This window comes from Pinus tabuliformis, chromosome 6, assembly GCF_031772625.1.
Source record: "Pinus tabuliformis cultivar Carrire ecotype Pingquan chromosome 6, CPIR1, whole genome shotgun sequence".
NCBI lineage: Eukaryota > Viridiplantae > Streptophyta > Pinopsida > Pinales > Pinaceae > Pinus > Pinus tabuliformis.
Genome location: NC_142292.1, coordinates 791831468 through 791852878, shown reverse-complemented (window position 1 = coordinate 791852878; position 21411 = coordinate 791831468). Strand labels below are relative to the sequence as shown.

The 21411-nt window shown below is 38.8% G+C and overlaps 2 long non-coding RNA genes across 8 annotated transcripts in view; one reads left to right on the top strand and one right to left on the bottom strand.

Annotated features, from left to right (window-relative positions):
• The window catches only part of LOC149261157 (uncharacterized), a 47781-nt gene extending 31181 nt beyond the window's left edge, over window positions 1-16600 (top strand). The window contains exon 2 of the long non-coding RNA XR_016258396.1: window positions 16514-16600. This is a non-coding gene — a long non-coding RNA (uncharacterized LOC149261157). The remainder of the gene's footprint in view (window positions 1-16513) is intronic.
• LOC149261158 (uncharacterized) lies at window positions 15184-16566 on the bottom strand. 7 transcript variants are annotated; one of them, XR_016258394.1, is made up of 4 exons: window positions 15970-16562; window positions 15729-15856; window positions 15516-15630; window positions 15184-15396 (listed from the first exon to the last, which is right to left on the bottom strand). It is a non-coding gene; the product is annotated as an uncharacterized LOC149261158 (long non-coding RNA). The 7 variants fall into 7 exon arrangements; XR_016258392.1 differs by having other exon boundaries at window positions 15184-15630; window positions 15729-15820; window positions 15970-16061; window positions 16357-16562; XR_016258390.1 differs by having other exon boundaries at window positions 15184-15630; window positions 15970-16061; window positions 16357-16558.
• Window positions 16601-21411: the final 4811 nt, after the last annotated feature.

Below are 21411 nucleotides of genomic sequence, written 5' to 3'. Positions count from 1 at the left end.
TTTGGTATATTTTCTCCTTGAATTTGTTGGAAAGTTTGGGGCTGGTTTGAGGTAAACGTTTTTTATCATTCCAATGTTGTTTCACACTTTATTTTTACAACAGTCATAAAGGCTGAAATTCTAAGGCTAATATACAAGAAATCCTCTAGTAAGAAGGTGAAATTTGAGTTTTGCCTTAATTGCCCAAGTGCATGAAATTTCCACAGGCACTTGCTTTCCAAGCAAGTTATAATGCTTTCAGAACCTTAAATTTTCTAAATTAAGCCCTTAATTATGTACCCTATCTAGATTCTAAACAACGCTTTCTTTTGCTTTCATAGAGATTTTGGATATTGATTAAAGTACATTGTTTAGGTGTCTTGTTGAGGATATTTCCCTCTGCTCTAATGTCCAGACAATGCATTGTGTAAGAGTTAATCTCAGCATATATCTTCTAGTGAACAGCGTACATGGAACCTATTTTTAGCATCTTGTTCCAGAAGTGCTTTGTGTGATCTCATGCCAGTTTTAATGAACTAACAGATGCTTTATCAAGATCTCCATGCTGCATGGAGATGTAACACACTGTTTTCATCTCTTTTTAGGAGGACGCTTCAGTTGACTTACGTTTAGGTGCTTTTCTGGGAGTGATTTGCAACAGCTTTGAAATCTCATTTTCACCTTATAAGAATATTTGCATAACAAGGTTTTGATAATGTGTTGTTGTGGAAGCTAGCATTTTTGTTAACACAGTTGAGGGCTCCTCTAAATCATGACTTAGGTGATGAGATGTGATTTTTTCAGCAAAAACTCTTTCAGATTGGGCACATTGACCCCACTAGTAGATAGTGCAATTTATTTTTATAAAGGTTTTGGTATCGTCGGTTTACTATTTTTGGCATAAGCAGAACGTTTCTTGTCACCATAGTTAAGACTGAGTGGATAAGGATAAGCCATTAACCCTTGGGGCATGGGGAGCTATTTTGATGAAGTCGTGTTCTAATTTGGAAAGTGGTCAAGATGACCTTGCATGGCAGCTTTGATTCTGGGAATTTTGTTTAGTGAATTCAAAAAATAAATTAAGCCTTAATTATCTAAGGACGTGGAGGTCCAAGAAGAAGGCCATCAGTGCCATCAGTTATCACTTGCTTCTTATCTCCCTGCTAGCTGATGAACTTGGGTATTTTAGGTATCATTGAGTGTTGGAGATAGTGGAAGTCCCTTTTGTTGCTTTCTTAGCAATTTTCTTCTAGTGGTGCGAGTGGACAGTAGTCATGATGCGTGATCTCCATGTCCCCGTAGACTTTTAGGGGAATGTGAAGTCAATCTGATATTTCTCAGAAATATACTTGCTGCTTCTCTGATTAATAGAAGAATTATCTTCATCCATGGCAACCAATATGAGCATTTTGATGGTATGAAAAATATGTTTCCTGATTGCTCCCTTGGTTTTAAGATTTGAATTTGTAGGATTCTAAGTGTTGGTAAGATTGTTTTGCCGCATTGGTATTCCTCTTTCCATATTCTTATGACATTTCCAAATACCACACCATTCAATGAATGAGGTTAGATTAGAAGAGTTTGGCATACTGTCTGGAAGCTTTTTCTCATTATTTTCAGGTTTGCTAGTTTTTAAATGAGACTTTCAAATTCAAGTATTTATTATTGTCTCCAAAGGTTCCTCATTAAAATTGGTAGATTGAAGTCACAAAACTGCAATTATTTTTGCTGATACAAAGAATATTTACTTCAGATCTGCAAGATCCGTTGAATTAAAGATATACCTGTTGCAAGATATGATTAATTAAAGATATACCTGCTACGGATCTGAGTTACCAGTTTGTTGATTTGAGGTTGATATTGTAAATCTTTATGAAACAGGCAAAAATGGCCTTTCCAATTACCACACCATTCAATGAATGAGGTTCGATTAGAAGAGTTTGGCATACTGTCTGAAAGATTTTTCTTTCTTTTTCAGGTTTGCTAGTTTTTAAATGAGACTTTCAAATTCAGGTATTTCTCTGAAGGTTCCTCGTGATAAAAATTGGTAGATTGAAGTCACAAAACTGCAATTATTTTTGCTGATACAGAGAATATTTACTTCAGATTTCCAAGATGCGATGAATTAAAGATATATCTATTGCAAGATATGATTAATTAAAGATGCACCTGTTACAGATCTGAGTTACCAGTTTGTTGATTTGAGGTTGATATCGTAAATCTTAATGAAACAGGCAAAAATGGCCTCCTAATACTTGATTGTGCTTAATTGTAGGTAGTAGATACATATTGTTGAAGAATGTAACTAGGTTCAGTCATCATGTAATGTACTTGTCAAAAGAATAAAGAAAAGAATTTCTATTATTATTGTTATGACTTATTAAAGCATGGGTTTCATGCTTGGGTCATCATATTTTAGGTCAAAGTCCCCATTGAGGACTTCTAAGATTTATTCTGAGTTAATATAGTCATTGTACAATTAAAGAGACCCTACTTTGGAATCGTGTAAAAAGATTTATTATTAAGTAAAATATGATTTATGTAACCTCCACACCAAGTCGGCCTAAAGGACACCTATTCGACCTCACCTAGAGCCTATCAAAGGAAGGAGATCGAATTCATTTGGAGCATCTCATCTCAAGCAAGTTCGATATCTCTAGTGAAGCTGGAAAAAGTGCGAAGTAGGTCAAGGAAGTCAAAAGAAGTGAGAGTTGAGGGTCAAGGTCAAAGAGAAAAGGAAAATCAAAGTTTTGGTGGTACTCTCTCTCTCTTTTTCCTGCCCTAGTTTGGGAAATCGAAGTCTTTCAAGTGTTGTTGTTTCTAGTTGTGCCCAATGTCGTAAGTTGTTGCATAGTCGAAGTTGTTAGGGTGGAAGTGTTGTTGCTAAAGGGTCGAAGATCTGGAAGGGCTAACTTGGTGTGGAGGGAAGGTTTGGTCTATGTCTAGGTTGAAGAGTGTTAATTTTAGGTATGTTCTATGCTTAGAGCAATTTATTTCAATTTTCACAGTTAGCTCAATATCTTTTCCAGATTAGCAATCACATCAGCATTAAACTAAACTGCAGATAGAACATAAACATAAATCACAGAACACAAGCCAAGACAAGAGGACACATGATGTGGCACTAGCCAGGGACAAGCCCCAATGTGGGGAAACCCTTGATCAATTCTTCTTATATGTTCTTCAGTAGTTCAGTAGAGAGAGAGAGAGAGAGATAGTACATTTACAACAAAAGTCAACACTTTGACTTATCTTAGATAAGAGCATAGATCATCACTAAGAAAATGATACATGAGATCAGTTGAAGACATGCTGCTTCAACTGATTCTGCAAGGTGAATCCTTCACCTATCATTGTGTTGCATCTCATCATCATGATGTACCTCACCGTGTTGCACCATGCTGCACCCATCATCACAAAGTTGGACCTCATGACTACAGCATGACTGTTCCATGTGCCATGGTTGAACCATGTTGTCCATGATTGTTGTCCCATTGTTTGCTTGTTGTACCTTGCATGCTTGTTGTACCTTACTTACTTGTTGTCCCTTGCATGCTTGCTATACTTGCATGCTTGTTGTCCCTTGCATGCTTGCTATACTTGCATGCTTGTTGTCCCTTACATGCTTGGTGTCCCTCATGCTGCACCTTATTGCAGCATTCATCATCATTGTGTTGCACCCTTATTACAACGCTGTCACACCTTATTACATCATGTTGTTGCACTTACATCAATTCACTGTTAGGGGATTCTCTTATTGACACATTGTTGGACTGGTAGGGGTATTCTAACAGTTGTTTGGACAGCCTTCACAACATCTGTCCCAAGGCAATGATCACCCTTCCCTAGCATTCCTAAACCACACGTTGGCTTCTTATACCCCAGCAGTCACAACTAGCCCTTACACCCTCCTTGTTATCCTTAACGTAGACCTGTAGGTGTATAAGGGACTGCGGCTTACTACACCAAGCCTATCCCTTGCAGTTGTAGCCCTTTCCAAGGGTTCTATCCCGATGAAACAGTTCCTCATGCCTTCGGCCCTCAAGAGCAGTCCGCAGCATCCAAGACAGCCTCTAGGCCTCCACCAAAGTGACCCAAAAACAGGCTACTGCTCCAGTAATTAACTCAGCCTCCATTGAGGAACTCGGGCCTCCTCCACGTTGTCTAAGATCCTTCCTCTCTTACTGCGTTTAGAGCTTTCATTCTTCCATAGACTACGTTAAGGTTCTAGGGCATCCATCTAGGGTAGAGAACCTTCTCTAATCTGCGTTGAGGGATTACATTGTTGCCCTTCTTGACTGCATATACCTCTTCATAGGTTATGTTAGGGCTTCTCCAAAGGGTAGCATTAGGCCTTCTCCATAGGGCAGCGTTAGCTCTTCTCCATAGGGCAGCATTAGGGCTTCTCCATAGGGCAGTGTTAGCTCTTCTCCGTAGCGCAGCGTTAGGGCTTCTCCATAGGGCAGCGTTTAGATCTCTCCTCCATAACTGCGTTGAGAGCTCGATCATCCTCCTTAGGACTGCGTTAGGGCTACTTCCTCCTAGATTTCTCTCACACTAAAACCCAAGACAAGTGGAGAGAAATCGAGAGAGAAGTGTGTAAAATGACTCTCAAGTCATCACCTCTTATACTAAAACGTTGAGCGCATGAGGGGTTTATTTGGTTGTTGGTCGACCTTGACAAATTGTCTTATAACACAAATAAATTCATAACTCCATGAATACTTATCTAAATAAGATGATCTTTGGATCAATCCTACACCTCTCAACGAGAGGGATCCAAGAAAAATATCAGCTGCCATAAATAAGATGATCCATATGGAGTTTGGCCCTAGTTGCTAATTTTAACACTCCCTCTCAACTAGGGAGAACTCCATCCGCTGATCCATATGTCCGACTGTACTATCTCTGCCATCAGTGCCCTACACTGCTCTGCTCTACTGAGCTCTGCTTTGCTGAACCATGAAGAAAAAGAATTGATCAAGAATGTCTCATACCATTCTCCACTGATCCAAAGTCAATTTTATTGATCCCAGATCAATATCACAAGAGAGTGTCCCAAACCACTCATACTAATCCCAGATCAGTTTCATTGATCCCAAATCAATGGAGGTCATCCTAGCATAGGGAGTACGGTAGATACAACGTTGCGTCCAACGATAGTACTACTATGGTCCCTAACCCCAATTCCCTGCTCATTGATCAGATGAGAGGTACTTCCCATGAGTCCTAGACTGCATGGGTAGGATGCCTCGACAGGAGAACCAATCATCCTATCCCTAAGTCGCCTCGGGGTATCACAGGGGAAGGCTGAGCCATTCACCCTGTACATAGCGCACCATTAGGGGAGTGTGAGTCGCCCTATGGTCGCATGTTGCTCCAGTAGTACCCCAAGCCCCCCGGAGCTCCTAGAGCTCAATGTATGCAACATCAACGACTCCAAGTCCTTCGAGAAAGCCACAAATTTCACCTTTCCCTGGGGCTTTGACAGAATGTTTGCGACCTGTACATCAGTCTCAATGTGATGGAGCCTCCTCGCTCATTGACGCACCATATCCCTGATAAGGTAGTATATGATGTCTATCTGCTGGGGCAATCATAGAATACAGGATCCCTCAAAAATCGAATCCCCCCTGGTTGACACAGAAGATCATTGTGGTATCCATCATGTGTACAAACAGCTCACTAAAGAGCTCCTGCAACCAGGCAACTTCACACGAGGTCATACTCGTAGCTATCTATTCAGTCCTAACGGTGTTCAAAGCAACCATCTTCTACCTCCTGCTCATACAGGATATCGAGCAGAACCCAAAGAGAATCAGCACTTAGAAGTGCTCTTGAGATCCTCCACACTGCCTACCTAGTCAGCATTTGAATAATCATGCAGCTTCATACTTTCGGCAGTGTATCCCAATCCACGAGAGATTATGCCCCGAAGATATCTTAGAAGATTCTTAGCACCAATCCAGTGAGGCTCCACCATATATGAGCTCATCATGCTAACTGCAAAACATATGTCTGGACAGAAGTTCACCAATAACATCAATGCAAATAAGTTAATGAAACTCCAAGGCATTTCCCAAATCTAGTCCGGCATCACTACCATATAACTTCTGAAAGTTAAGATCCTCGAGGTAGTCATGGGCTTGCAGTTTACCATTCCACATCCGGAATCCAACTCCCTCTTACTTCTGCAAATGAGAGGGTCTGCACATGTCAGAAATAGGTCGTCCTCAGAAGGTGCTGGTATGAGAGGTCTATCATCCACAACCTTCGAGCAATGGTTTGGATCGACTTCACTCCTAGTAAATCTCAGCTTCATCACACAGCTATCAATCCTCTCATACTAAGCCTGGGGTGTTTTGCTTCAAGCCATAGAGGGCTTTCTTCCACTTGCACACATGAGATTCCTGATCATGAATCTCAAACCCCTCAGGTTGTTCCAAACCTGTGGACCTGCTACATGAGGGGAATGGTCCCCTTGTAAGATTTTCCTTCAGTACATCTCAGACATGTACCTTTATGCTCTTCTTGAATTCAAGCATCCCTGTCACCATCTGACTCACATCGGGTATGAACCCATAATAGACCTCCGATGTTATAGATGAGATGTGTCAATTGACATGGTCCCCAATGGACCATACTGCAAGTTGATACAAATTGCCAACCCAGAACCCATGACTAAAAGCATCTTTGAAAATTCTATTTTCAAACACGTACCTTTTCATCGATGAATGCCGCCCTGAAACCTTTGACACCAGGCTCTTGCAATCAGGTACATAAAAGAGATTTTGTAAATGAATCGAGTTACCCTCATTCAATTGAGGGGTAAACATTTCCTACACCCTTTCCGGGATAAGTGGCATCAGCTCCAAGTATAATCCCATGATTGTTTCCATCTCTTACCAAATTCGAGAGAGCACCCTTCTATCCAATGGAGTGCCTTGAAGCACTACAATCAATAAGCCAGATTCCTAGAGAATCTGAAGGAGAGGGCCAATACAAGATAACACTTCTTTATCTTCTTAGAAACAACATTTGATTCTTCATACCTTGGGTTCCTTGCTTTCTCTGAAGAGTCGGTCGTTTCCTTGATGGCCTGCATTACCTGTCATTCCTCCGATCATTGAAGATGTCCCTGGAATGATTGTTATCATCATCAAGTGATGTGTCCATACCTCGGACACTCCTTCGCATAATGGCTGAACTTATTGCAAACAAGGCATCTGCCTTTCCTTTCACCCTGAGATCCGAACTTCCCATTGAAGTGATATGTAGGTAAGCCATAGGAAGCTTCCGCTGCGCCATTTTGATAATGTTCTCTGCTTTGACTTCACCCTTGGCGAATTTGAAGAGTGATGAGGAACCCATTGATCCTTTTGTCCTTTCCCAACTGTCTTCGGTGATTGCTCTTTCACTCTTGCTTGGGCATTATCTTCACCTCAACTCTAATACCATGTTAATTTTAGGTATGTTCTATGCTTAGAGCAATTTATTTCAATTTTCACAGTTAGCTCAATATCTTTTCCAAATTAGCAATCACATCAGCATTAAAGTAAACTGCAGATAGAACATAAATGTAAATCGCAGAAGACAAACCAAGACAAGAGGACACAAGATGTGGCGCTAGCCAGGGACAAACCCCAACGTGAGGAAACCTTGATCAATTCTTCTTATATGTTCTTCAATAGTCCAGCAAACAGAGAGAGAGATAGTACATTTACAACAAAAGTCAACACTTTGACTTATCTTAGATAAGAGCATAGATCATCTCTAAGAAGATGATAAATGAGATCAGTTGAAGACATGCTACTTCAACTGATTCTCCAAGGTGACTCCTTCACCTATCATCGTGTTGCATCTCATCATCATGTTGCACCTCACCGTGCTGCACCATGTTGCACCCATCATCACAATGTTGCACCTCATGACTAATGCACCTAATGTTGCATTGTTGTCCCATGTGCCATGGTTGAACCATGTTGTCCATGCTTGTTGTCTCATTGTTTGCTTCTTGTACCTTGCATGCTTGTTGTAACTTGCTTGTTGTCCCTTGCATGCTTGTTATACCTTGCATGCTTATTGTCCCTTACATGCTTGTTGTCCCTCATACTGCACTTTATTGCAGCGTTCATCATCACTGTGCTGCACCCTTTTTACAATGTTGTCACACCTTATTATATCATGTTGTTGCACTTACATCAGTTCACTGTTAGGGGATTCTTTGATTGCCACATTGTTGGATTGGTAAGGGTATTCCAACAGTTGTCTGGATAGCCTTCACAACATCTGTCCCAAGGCTATGATCACCCTTATCCAGCATTCCTAAACCACACGTTGGCTTGTTATACCCCAGAAGTCAAAACTAGCCCTTACGCCCCCCTTGTTATCCTTAACGTAGACCTATAGGTGTATAAGGGACTGCGGCTTGCTACAGCAAGCCTATCCCTTGCAGTTGTAGCCCTTTCGAAGGGTTCTATCCCCACGAAACAGTTCCTCATGCCTTCGGCCCTCAAGAGCAGTCTGCAGCATCCAAGACAGCCTCTAGGCCTCCACCAAAGTGACCCAAAAACGGGCTACTGCTCCAGTAATTAACTCGGCCTCCATTGAGGAACTCGGGCCTCCTCCACGCTGTCTAAGATCCTTCCTCTCTTGCTGCGGTTAGAGCTTTCATTCTTCCATAGACTACATTAAGGTTCTTGGGTATCCATCTAGGGCAGAGAACATTTTCTAATTTGCGTTGAGGGCTTACATTGTTTCCCTTCTTGACTGCATACCTCTTCTTAGGTTATGTTAGGGCTTCTCAAAAGGGCAGCGTTAGGGCTTCTCCATAGGGCAGCGTTAACTCTTCTCCATAGGGCAGCGTTAGGGCTTCTCCATAGGGCAGTGTTAGCTCTTCTCCATAGGGCAGCATTAGGGCTGCTCCATAGGGCAACGTTTAGATCTCTCCTCCATAACTGCGTTGAGAGCTAGATCACCCTCCTTAGGACTGCGTTAGGGCTACTTCCTCCTAGATTTCTCTCACACTAAAACCCAAGACAAGTGGAGAGAAATCGAAAAAGAAGTTGTGTGTAAAATGACTCTCAAGTCAGCTCCTTTTATACTAAAATGTTGAGCACATGAGGGGTTTATTTGGTTGTTGGTCGACCTTGACGAATCGTCTTATAACACAAATAAATTCATAACTCCGTGAATACTAATCGGAATCAGATGATCTTTGGATCAATCCTACACCTCTCGATGAGAGGGATCCAAGAAAAATATCAACTGCCATAAATAAGATGACCAACATGGAGTTTGGGCCTAGTTGCCAATTTTAACAAAGAGTCTCAAAGAAAACTAGTGAAGGAAGAGAATTTTAGTGGGTTTTCCCCTCGAGAGGGATTTTGCCCTAGCATAGTGCCTACATCTTGTGTCTTGTGTTTTTGTGATCTTCATACACACATAATATGGTAATTGTTTGATGAAATATAAGATAATAAAGAAGTAAAAGAAACCAACATAACTAACAAGTAATTATCAAGAAAGAGGAATCAAACCCTAATCTACTTGCATTGATTTCTCAACATGGTATCAAAGCTAAGGTCAAAAACATTGAAGCTCACTTCGTTGGCTTGAAGGAAAATGATTACTCCCTCCATGATAAGAATGGGATTCAATACTACAAGTATCAAAAGGACCTTACACTACTTATTCAACAAGGTCAAAAGTCAAGGGTTCTTGGCTACACTTACAGGTTCACCTAATGATGATAATGCATGGATTATTGACAGTGAAGCATCTAGGGAAGAGTAAACAACTTCACACTCTATCAAAGGAATCATCTTCTTATACAGTGGAATTGGGAGACAACAAAAGTTATGCTATTAGAGGTCTGGGATCAACATCATTGAAGCCACAGAATGGAGTTAAGGTGAAGAAGGAGGAAAAGACAGTTTAAGGATCTATTGAAATTAATCTAAGGAACCTCAAGAAGTTGATTAAAGAATCACATAAGGAGACCTTATAAGGAAAGAAGCTTATTATCTTCAAGGACAATAAAGGAAGAGAACAAATTGGAAGAATCATTCAATTACAATGCTTGGAAGAAGAGGATAGATCTCAGCCTCGAAAAGTCTTAGATCTAGTAAAAGGAAAAGTGAAGAAGTGTACAAACAAATCAAGAAAGAAGGGATAGGGATCAATCAAACTTTGCCAAAGAAGTTTCACCAAAGAAGAACATGATGGAAGGACCCGAAGTCAAAGACATATTTGCTAGGAACTCTTAGGGACTCTATCCCTTGCATCCCTCAAGCTTGAAAGAAGCCCTTACCAACTTCCAAAGATAAGTATCTTACTCCTTGTATTGTCTTTTATATTTGATTTCCCTTACTTATCTAAGTTTGTTTATATTAAACACTAATCACATCTAGTCATATTTTTGTTTAGAAAAGACTTGTTGAATACTCAAGGAACATGGAAGAAGGCTTCACAAGACAAAGCATTGGAATTACAAGGTTTGTTAAGAAACAAGAGGTATGTTTTGAATTACAAGTTTTTCTCTCTCCATATTCATTCTTGATAATCTATTACTAACATCTTTTTGTCTAACTTCCCTGAATCTTAAAGATTCTTGATTGGGTGATTCATCATTAGATAAGTCTACCCTCTTCATATCTTTGATTACTCTTGTGGAACCCTAAAAAAGTTCATTGTGAAAACCCTAACTTAAGGGTATGTCGATGATCATGTGTGAAACCCTAACCTACTTAGGGTTATTGTTGAAATAAAATGTTTGATGATTTGATGAATTCTAACATAACTGACTGATGCTTTGATGATGTTTTGTTTGGGGTTTTGGTATGGTTATGGAAACCCTAACTTGTTAGGGTTGAATGGTGATGTCTGAAATTCTGAACCTTTGAAGCATTGATAATTTAGGCTCTGTTATGTCTTGTATCGAAACCTTAGATCATTAGGGTTTGGTAGAGTGTATAAGCAAGACCCTTATTATGTCTTAGAAATGAAATCCCTGGCATGCGTGTGTTTGTCCGATCAAACCCTAGTCTAACCTAGTATGTTATGTGTCTGACTCTTATTGATATTTGTGGAGTCGGGTTTGACTAACACATGTTATGATATGCTTGTGCATGATGATGGAATCCTACATGTATGAGTTGACCTAATTGTTGATGGTCATGAGTCCTAGGGTTTGGAACTAAGCCCTAGTCGAAGTTTGATTCTCTAGGATGATAGTATTTGTAAATTCTAGGGTTTTGTAGCTAAACCTTAGTAGAAGTCCAAATCTCTAATATATAATGACTATGTGATAATTTCAGATTTGTATAAGATTGTTGAAATATGAGTTCTAGTTATGATTGATGTTTGATTGAAAAAATCTAGGGTTTGCAACAAACCCTAGTGGAAGCTAGTCATGTTGTTAACCGCATTGTGATTGGTTTTGATTGCTAAATTTCATGTATGAAATCTAGGGTTTGTATGAAATTCTGAAAGTTGTTAGATACTTTGTAGATCTATATTTGTTTGAATTGTTTCTAGGGTTTGTTATATGTTGTAGTAGGGTATGTCATACCTTTGGAAGAAATATTGAAACCCTAGATGTAATTAAATTTGTTATGATAAAGTAGTCTATGGTTTATGATAAAGTCCCTAGCAAGATGTTGAAGAGTATGTGTCTCTTGCTTGTGAGTTTGGGCATCTGATACATATAAAGTTGAATGCTTCCATGATTTTGATATGGTTAACTTCATGCTTCCACAAGTTTGGTTGTACTTGCTATCTAAGTTGTGTAGGTACGTGATCTTCAAGATAATGAAGATGTTCGTAAAGAAAAGTTGATCTGATAAGCATGATGTGAATGGTGATGGTAATGATAACTCTGATGAGAAGGATGGAAGCCACGAAAGATTCTTCAATGTCATAAAGAAGAAGTATAACTCACTAAGTTAAGACGAAACCTAGATGAAATCTCACTAGGTTAAGAGGGAGCTTGAATGAAAGAAATCTCCCTAGATTGAGAAGGAGCATGGATGAAAGAAATCTCCTTATAATAAGAGGATGGTTGAGAATATTCCATGCACGGGAATGATTAGATCCTCTCTGATTAAGAGGGAGTGGCAGATATGGTTCTCTACTTCATGTGTCATGCACTAGACCAGGACTAACAACCGTAAGTTTTAGTGAAGGCCATGAGTGAGAGAAGAAAATTGGAGGATGTATTCTGAAAGGCTGCTAAGATAAGAAAAGTCAAATCGATTTATGAAATATGTTGCTGCATCAGAAGTAGGAAAAGAAGTTGCATGGTTGAGGAATCTTCTGTCAAGATTCATTGGGAAAACTCCAAGTCCTACTACAGAAAGTTGAGAAGCAACATCAAGTTGTCTAAAAGACCTCGGAGGTTTGTATTTGATTATGTACATTTGAAAGTGTATTACTGATTGGGGTTGTGTTTGTACAGGTAAATCTCTCGAAGTTTTGATAGCATGTTGGTTACCAATCAATTTGATCGAGAGAGATTTGTTGAGGCTTTGCAAGTGAAGCATTGCCCGGGAGGACATCTGGCCGGCACTTTGTGTTGATGTCTAGGTCCCAAAGTAGGGAGAGTGGCGTTGGTCATAGAGCTGCGACCCCGGATACGCACCCAGGTCCCTAGGTTGGTGCTTAGCAAGTAAGCCTGATGGTACTTAGAGAGGTTGAAAGCTTGAATCCACCTTAGTCCCACTTGGATAGATTGCCCTGGTCAGGAATCTAGTCTGTGGCATTACAGTGCCTAAACTGTTGAGAGACCAATGGATAGATTGCCCTGGTCAGGAATCTAGTCCATGGCATTACGGTGCCTAAACTCTTCATTGTTCATATAGTTTGAGATCTTCCATTATATTTGTATATTATGAATACCTCCCTAGTTAAAAGGGAGTGTTGAAGAATGTAACTAGGTTCAGTCTTCATTAATGTATTTGACTCATCATGTAATGTACTTGTCAAAAGAATAAAGAAAAGAATTTTTATTATTATTATTATGACTTTATTAAAGCATGGGTTTCATGCTTGGGTCATCATGCTTTAGGTCAAAGTCCCCATTGAGAACTTCTAGGACTTATTCTAAGTTAATAAAGTCATTGTACAATTAAAGAGACCCTTCTTGGGCTTTGGAATCGTGCAAAAAGATTTATTATTGAGTAAAATATGATTTACGTAACCTCCACATCAAGTCGGCCTAATGGAGATCAAGTCGGCCTAAAGGGCACCTATTCGACCTCACCTGGAACCTATAAAAGGAAGGAGATCTCATCTCAAGCAAGTTCAATATCTCTAGTGAAGCTGGAAAAAGTGCGAGGCGGGTCAAGGAAGTCAAAAGAAGTGTGAGTTGGATCAAGTTCAAAGAAAAAGGAAAATTGAAGTTTTGGTGGTACTCTCTCTCTCTTTCATTTCCTAGTTTGGGAGATCAAAGTCTTTCAAGCGTGGTTGTTGCCAGTTGCTACCTAATGTCGTAAGTTGTTGCATAGTCAAAGTTTTTGGGGTGGAAGTGTCGCTGCAAAAGGGTCAAAGATCTGGAAGGGCTAACTTGGTGTTGATGGAAGGTTTGGTCTATGTATAGGTTGAAGAGTCTCAAAGGAAACTATTGAGGAAGAGAATTTTTGACTAGGTTTTCCCCTCGAGAGGGGTTTTGCCTGGCATAGTGCCTACATCTTGTGTCTTGTGTTTTTGTGATCTTCATACACACATAATATGGTAATTGCTTGATGAAAGATAAGATAATAAATAAGTAAAAGAAGCCAACATAACTCACAAGTAATTATCAAAAAAGAGGAATCAAACCCTAATCTACTTGCATTGATTTCTCAACACATACAAATTCAAAAACTGATCTAATTTAAAGAATTCCAAAAGTGTCATAAAAAATAGTACAATACTGCTGACAATGCAATGCATTAAAACTTTTAATAGTATAATACCACTGGCAATGCAATGTATTAAAACTTTTAAGCCTAAGGTTACTTTGTCAGCATCAGAGAAGAGCACTAGAAATTTTTCAATCTGTGTAAACCTTTTCTCTGGACAATTACCCTTGTATTTGAGTTATTACATTTAGGTTTGAAGTAAATCAAAATTTTGCCTCCAGGTTTGGCTAAGAAAAGAAAACTTCTTGTGACACTTCACATGAAATGAAATAAAAAGATGTAAAGTAATATTTTAAAATAGTCTAGTCAAAATATTTCAAGTCCAGGCCCAAACCCATCATTCTTCCCTTCTAAAAATATGATGAACTATAAAAATGTTAGCTTTTGTCCACTTAAAGATTTATAGGTCAGGTTGTCTTAAAACCCCAAAGTGCCATCACTTAAGTAAGATGTGCCTAATTAGATGATGAGATACTATGGTATAACTCACACTATTTAAAAATAGAAACAAATGAATATAGTCACCTAAGTGACTAGTACTCACTGCTTCACGTGAAATGAAATAAAAAGCACGTAGTCTAACGAGGCAGAGGAGTTGCCCGGAAAGTTATAGAAATTCTGGTTATATTTAGAGAAAATCTGGCTAGGATTTTTGTAAATCCAAGTTATAGTTGTTAAACTTCAAAATTTTAAGTGTTCTAGACGTTTTTGATGGTGCTGAATCCATTTCCACCATCAAAAACACGATTCAAACACTGTATCTACAAGATTTTTTGAAATTTTTTTGCCCGGACTCCGGCCACTTTTGGCCGTCCAGGCAATTCCTCCGCCTCGTTAGATGACTCCAGTAAAAAAGATGTAAAGTAATACTATAAGATAGTTCAGTCAAAGTATTTCCAGTCTGGGACCTAACTAATCAATCTCCCTTTCTAGAAATCTAATAAAATTATACAAAGATTGAGTTGAATTTGTCTACTTAAAAATTTATAGTTGTGCCTTAAACCCAAATTGTCATTCCTTTAACTAACATGTGCCTTGTTAGCTGATAAGATACTATGGTATAATTAACACGGGAGTGAAAAATGCAAAAGATGAATATGATCACTAAAGAGAGTCTGAATTCCAGTTGCAAAAAATGCGGAGTATCTAATTAACCCTGTTAATAAAAACAACTATCTAAATAATTCTTTAAACATTTATTGTCTATGTTTAAATATCAAAGAGGTGTCTCATTAACCCTGTTAAGATAAGATATCTAACTGATCAAGATGAGTATAGTCCCTAAAGAGAGTATGAACGCCAGTAGCCAAAAATGCGCAGGAGTATCTAATTAACCCTGTTCAGAAAAACAACTGTCTAATTAATTCTTTAGACATTTATTGTCTATGTTTAAATATCGAAGAGGTGTATTTATACATTGATTGCCTATGTATAAATAAGGATAGAAATATTTAATTCGAACATGCGTCGTCCTGTGCCACATGAGTTGTTGAAAACCGCTATGTTGGACCTAAATCTAATTGATAGTATTTATTAGTGTGCGAAACAAAACAAATGTAGCATTGAAAGAAACTTATACACATGTTCTGTCAACTCCTGTTCAAACCCAGGAGAAAGAAGAGGCAGACTACCTACCTTTTTCAGTGCCCTCAGAAGACTCGTAGTGAAAACCGCTAAGACATCAACCCTTGGAGTATAGTTTTCACCATCATCGAACAAGGCGATGTCACTGCTTCGGCAAACAAAATCACTGAAAGGAAACAAAGATTTATGCACCCTGTACCTTCAGTCCTCCCCAACCCTTCTATGTAACTTACTATGAAATGAAGAGGAGTGAAACTTATTTACCTGGAAGCTGACTGAGCGATGAATCCAGGATCGTTAGCTTGGTTCTCAGAGCTTTGATAGCATACCATACCAGCAGCTGCAAATATGTGCTTCTGCGGTTCCAAATATTGGAAAAACTCAATGTGTGCCTGTGGGGTTTCAAATATTGGAAAAACTCAAAAAAATGGAACAAATGCAAAATTAATCCAGAAACCCTTCTATGTAACTTACTATGAAATGAAGCAGAGTGAAACTTATTTACCTGGAGGCTGACTGAGCGATGAATCCAGGATCGTTAGCTTGGTTCTCAGAGGTTTGATAGCATACCATACGAGCAGCTGCAAATATGTGATTCTGGGGTTCCAAATATTGGAAAAACTCAATGTGTGCCTGTGGGGTTTTAAATATTGGAAAAACTCAAAAAAAATGGAACAAATGCAAAAAAAATCCAGAAACCTCATCCCATCCCATCCCGGAGAAACATTTAGAAAACAAGATCGGTAGAAACAAAGATAAAGAGAAAATTTAAAATTGAAGAGCAGAAACGCACATGAATTAAATAGAAACACATCGTAACAGGAACAACAAAATATGAGGTCCAGAGAAGAAAAAGGAAAGGAAAACTGTTTTGAAAAATGAAATTGAATACCTTCAAATCCAAAAGAGCATGAGTGCGATATGAATTCCGAAAACCATCTCGGCTGTCACGGGATTCAGAAATGTAGGCTGTAGAAGGGTTTTAATAGAGGGGCGAGGAAGCAAAAGCAAAAGCCGGTATCCACTTGTCCAACGGCTACATACAAAAGCAAAAAGCCTGCCCCACAACGCCTTCCTTCCTGGCTTTTGCTGTAACAAACAGAGAGAGACAGAGAGTAGAGTGAAAGTAGTAGTGATGTTAACGGTGTTAACAAATATCGTTTGCCATCCGGGCCCCTCCAGTCAGTTTGCCGTCCCTGTGTTTTTAATTGGTCTCCACCGCTTGATGTCGGCCCAGAGTCAAGCTCTGTCGTACTCACCTATCCATGACACAAGTTAATTTACTAAGTTAATCCTGTTTTGTTGAGCGTTCTTGCATTTGTGCTTTTTATGTACGACTCTTTGAAAGTCAGATGATACATAAATCAATACATACGGATAAATTTGGGCTCCACTCAATCGAAACGCTGAAAACTTAAATGCGAATGACTGGTTACATTGCACACTTACATCCTTGATTCACCATTTTAAACTTTATAACGAAGGGTTTTTCGTACCAACATCTTCCACCTACCTATATTGCACCTATATTGCAGTTGACTCACTCACGAGAATTTGGCTTGTTGTCATTGAAATTTATAATCTACTTTAAGGCTTTCCGTGTTACTAAATATTTTTAATTAGCAAAAAAAATAATGGGCAGAATATTCTTGATACTCAATGTTATTATAAGGTAATTTCAAATGTATTTTTGTTTAATAGGAAAAAATAATCAATCTTAAATCTATTTAATTTTGGATCTACTAAGTGGTGAGAGGATCAAATTTCTTGAGGTGAAAACTTTTTTTACAATGAAAAGAGATTTGATCTCTCTCGACAGTTAGTAGATCTGGAGTTTAAATGGATCTAGGCTGATTTATTATGCCGTAAGGCTTTCCCCTCTAGGACAAACTCCCCTCATGTTGTCACTATGCGTCATCCGATCAATTGTGAGACGATTGGATTGTGTTAAGTCGTTGATCTAAAACCCCATCACTACTGAAACCCCCGAGAACACTGTCGAGACCAATGAAAACAATTCGCATGGCACTGTCGATTTTAGAAGCCACCATCACCACCGAGAACGATTTGTGCAGTGTAAGAAACAAGGGGTTCCACTACCAAGCATTGATCTCCAAAACTTGAGAGATTTGCAGGTGCCAATAATGCCCCCATTTTGAGCACAATAAGCCCCTCCACGATGGTGATCTTGATTTGTCTACGTCTAGTATTATTCAGTTGCAAAGAATAAGGCAGTTTGATTTGTCTGCGTCTACTATTATTTAGTTGGGTGCTTCGAACTCTTAGAAAAGATCAAGAAACAACCAAATTCGTCTTCAAAAGCACTCTGTTGCGATTGTCGCTTCTGAAGTGATCAGAGACGATAAGTTGGGATTTTGTTATTCCCGTTTATGAGACGATTAAAATCGTGACAGTGTTCAATGTGGTGATGAAAAATGTGCCAGATATTCATGAGTATATGTATGTGTGTCTTTTCTTTGATGAGTGTATTGTCTTGGGTTTGTAGGCATGTTGGAATACCTTTTTTGCATTACACATGTCTACTTCTTATGGGTAGACGCTCCTGTTAATTTGCAAGTTTTGTAGTTTTATTATTGTAGTGTTATCCCAGTTGCAAGTGATGTGTGTATTTTACTTTCCATGTTGCTATCAAAGCATTGTGTTTTCCCATACTATTTGTTGTACATGTGTCTCAGACAGAATTTTAGGTTTCAAATGTCGCCTTGTTGTATTTTGGGCCACAGGATGTGTGTGCGCTCTTTGCTTTCCTATTAGTTTGGTAGTGTTGAGCATTGCAACTACTTATCCCTTTTGGAAGAAAAGGATTGTCATCTCGATTGTGACAAATCCTTAGATTTACACAACTAAGCACTTCCCCTCACACAACTTACCCATAAATTTAGTATGTGACTAATCTCATCATCCAATCTAGGTATGCAGTCGATTATGTCATGCTCAAAATGCACGAAACTATATGTTGGGATTCCAATTTTAAACATGATAGAAACTTTCAATTATCCTCCCCATATTTGTTCTCTGCAAGCCGAACCAGGGCAAATCTTTAGGTAAATGTTGCTTATAATTCTACATCAAGGTTATCGCTATATATATTGCAAACATATAATTTGTGTTGATTTACATTTTGGTAGGTTGATAAAAAAAATTGTGAACATGGTTGTCCATAACAGTGTTGTTAAAATCGCGATATTATCGTTTACTCGCGATTTTTTAAACAAAACGACAAAATCGCGGTTAATACTCGGGTTTTTTTATGGCTGATTTTTTCGAGAGAAAAAAAAAATTGTGGCTCGGGCAGCGCAATTTTAAAAGGGAAAAACACGATTTTTGTTTATTCATTTGGACAGCAAAGCGCGCAGAGGGGTTTGGAGACTTGGAGTGTTGGAGAGGCTTGGAGATCTTGCCATTTTGGAGCTAAATCAACTACGTGGAGGAGAAAATCAAAGAGTGTGCTAAGGAGGAGACCGATTATCTCCATAAAAATGGTATGGGCACCAATGTTTTTTGTTTTCATTGTTTTGAAACTTTGTTTTTGTTTTTTTTCAATGTTTTTGGTTGGGTTTGGAATGGGGTTTTTGACATTTGTCCAATGTAATTTTTTTTTAGTTTTTTTGGTTGGGTTTGGAATGGGGTTTTTGACATTTGTCCAATGTATTGGTTTTTTAGTTTTTTTGGTTGGGTTTGGAATGGGGTTTCTTAAATTGTATGTAATTTTTTTTTAGTTTTTGTACAATGTAAATAGTAAAATACTAAATTGTAAGTTTATAACTTGCAAATACTAAATTGTAATCCTTATTTTCCCATAGGTTCACAACTTCACCGAAACACCATTCAAGTTTTCAACTTCAAAGTTCAAAATCAAACATGCCAAGGAAATTGGACCCTTTCTGGGAATTTGGTGAACCTGATGCTCCAAATGATAGACTAAACTTGACTTGCAAGTTGTGTTGGCAACATATGTCCTGGGGGGTGTGCAGATTGAAGTATCACCTTGCAAAATTCCCTGAATTTGACGTAGAGCCTTGCAAAAATACAAATCCTGAACTCATCCAAAGAGCCATGAAAGCATTGGAAACTTTAGACCAAAATAGAGAGGCCAAAGAAGAAGTGAAAAGGCAATTAAAAAAGTCAGCTAAACAAGCAAGTGGCATTGGTTCTACTGCAGCATCAGCCAATCCGGTAGCTGCCTCATCATTTTTTGTTCCTTGAACCACACTTGGTTCACGGCCATCTATCAGTTCAATGCTAAAAAAAATTGAGAAAGAACAAGCTGACAAGTTGCTGGCAAAATTTCTCCTTTGGAGTGATATTCCTTTCAGCATTGTAAGTAATAATCCATTTTTCCAACCTGCTATTGATGCTATTGCAATTGTTGGCCTAGGGTACAAAATCCCTTCTTATCATGATTTAAGAGGTCAGATTCTTCAAAATGAAAAGCTTGATTGCACCAAAAGATTGGAGGATTTTAGGGCATCATGGGCACAAACAAGATGCACTGTGATGTCAGATGGTTGGACTGACCAAAAGGGGAGAACCCTTATAAACTTCTTGGTTAGTTGTCCCAAGGGGACTATGTTTATCAAATCTGTTGATGCATCTGCACAAATCAAAGATGCAAGAACTTTATGTGATTTGCTAGATGTGTTTATTTTGGAGGTGGGTGCAGAAAATGTTGTCCAAGTCATAACGGACAATGCTTAAAATTATGTTGCTACTAGAAGGATGCTTATGGACAGGCATCCTACTATATTTTGGACACCTTGTGCTGCACACTGTATTGATTTGATGTTGGAGGACATAGGGAAAATTCCATTTGTCAAAGATATTGTTGAGTCATCCAAAAGCATTACAAAATTTATATATAACCATACATCTGTGCTTAGCTTGATGAGAAGATTCACCAACAACAAAGAGTTAGTGCGCCCCACCATTACACGGTTTGCCACCAGTTTCATATCTCTTCGATCCCTCTTGAATTCTATGTGGGATGTGAAGAGAATGTCTCTTTCAGAGGAGTGGCGTGCTTTTCCAATGAGCCGCAAACCAGAGGGAGAGGCCGTATGCAGACTAGTTTCATACCAGGAAGACTTCTGGGTGGGAGTGCAGGAGGTGTGCGTCGTTACTGAACCTTTGGTAAAGGTTCTTCGGTTAGTTGATGGTGAGAAGCCCGCAATGGGCTATTTGTATGAGGCCATGGACAGGGCCAAAGAAGCCATTCAGGCCTACTATGATGATAAGGGAGATGAGGGGTTTCAGAGGCAACTCCTCCTATAGGGAGTGATTGATGAGCGATGGAACAACACACTCCATCATCCCAATCATGCTGCTAGGATTTCCCTGAACCCCGCATTTTCTTACGCATGTGGGTTTGTATTTGATGCTAAGATCATGGATGGATTCTTATCCTGTGTCCAGAAGATCGTGCGATCTCTAGTAGAACGTATAGAGATCTCTAAAGAAATTGAGACATATAGGATGGTAGGTGGCACATTTGGCTTTGACATGGCTGTGACTGATAGGACGATTAAAATTCCAGGTATTTTTTAGTTTGTAACTTTGTTTCAAATTTCATTGTCTCTTCAAATTCCATTTTTTTCTTATGTTTATTTAAAATTTTATTTGTAATTTTGTTGTAGATGCATGGTGGAGAATGTATGGTGCCAGGGTACCCCTTCTGCGAAAGCTTGTCATTCGAACCCTCAGCCAAACATGTAGCTCCTTAGGATGTGAGCGCAACTGGAGTGTATTTGAAAAATACACAACAAGAAGCGCAACAAGTTAACACTTAAAAATTTAAAATATTGCAAATTTCCAAATAAATTTTTGAATTCATTAAACAATATTTTTTTATAATTATTAATTATTATTTCATGATCTTTGTACAAGTTGGAGTCCCAACGACTTAATGACATGGTCTACGTCTACTAAA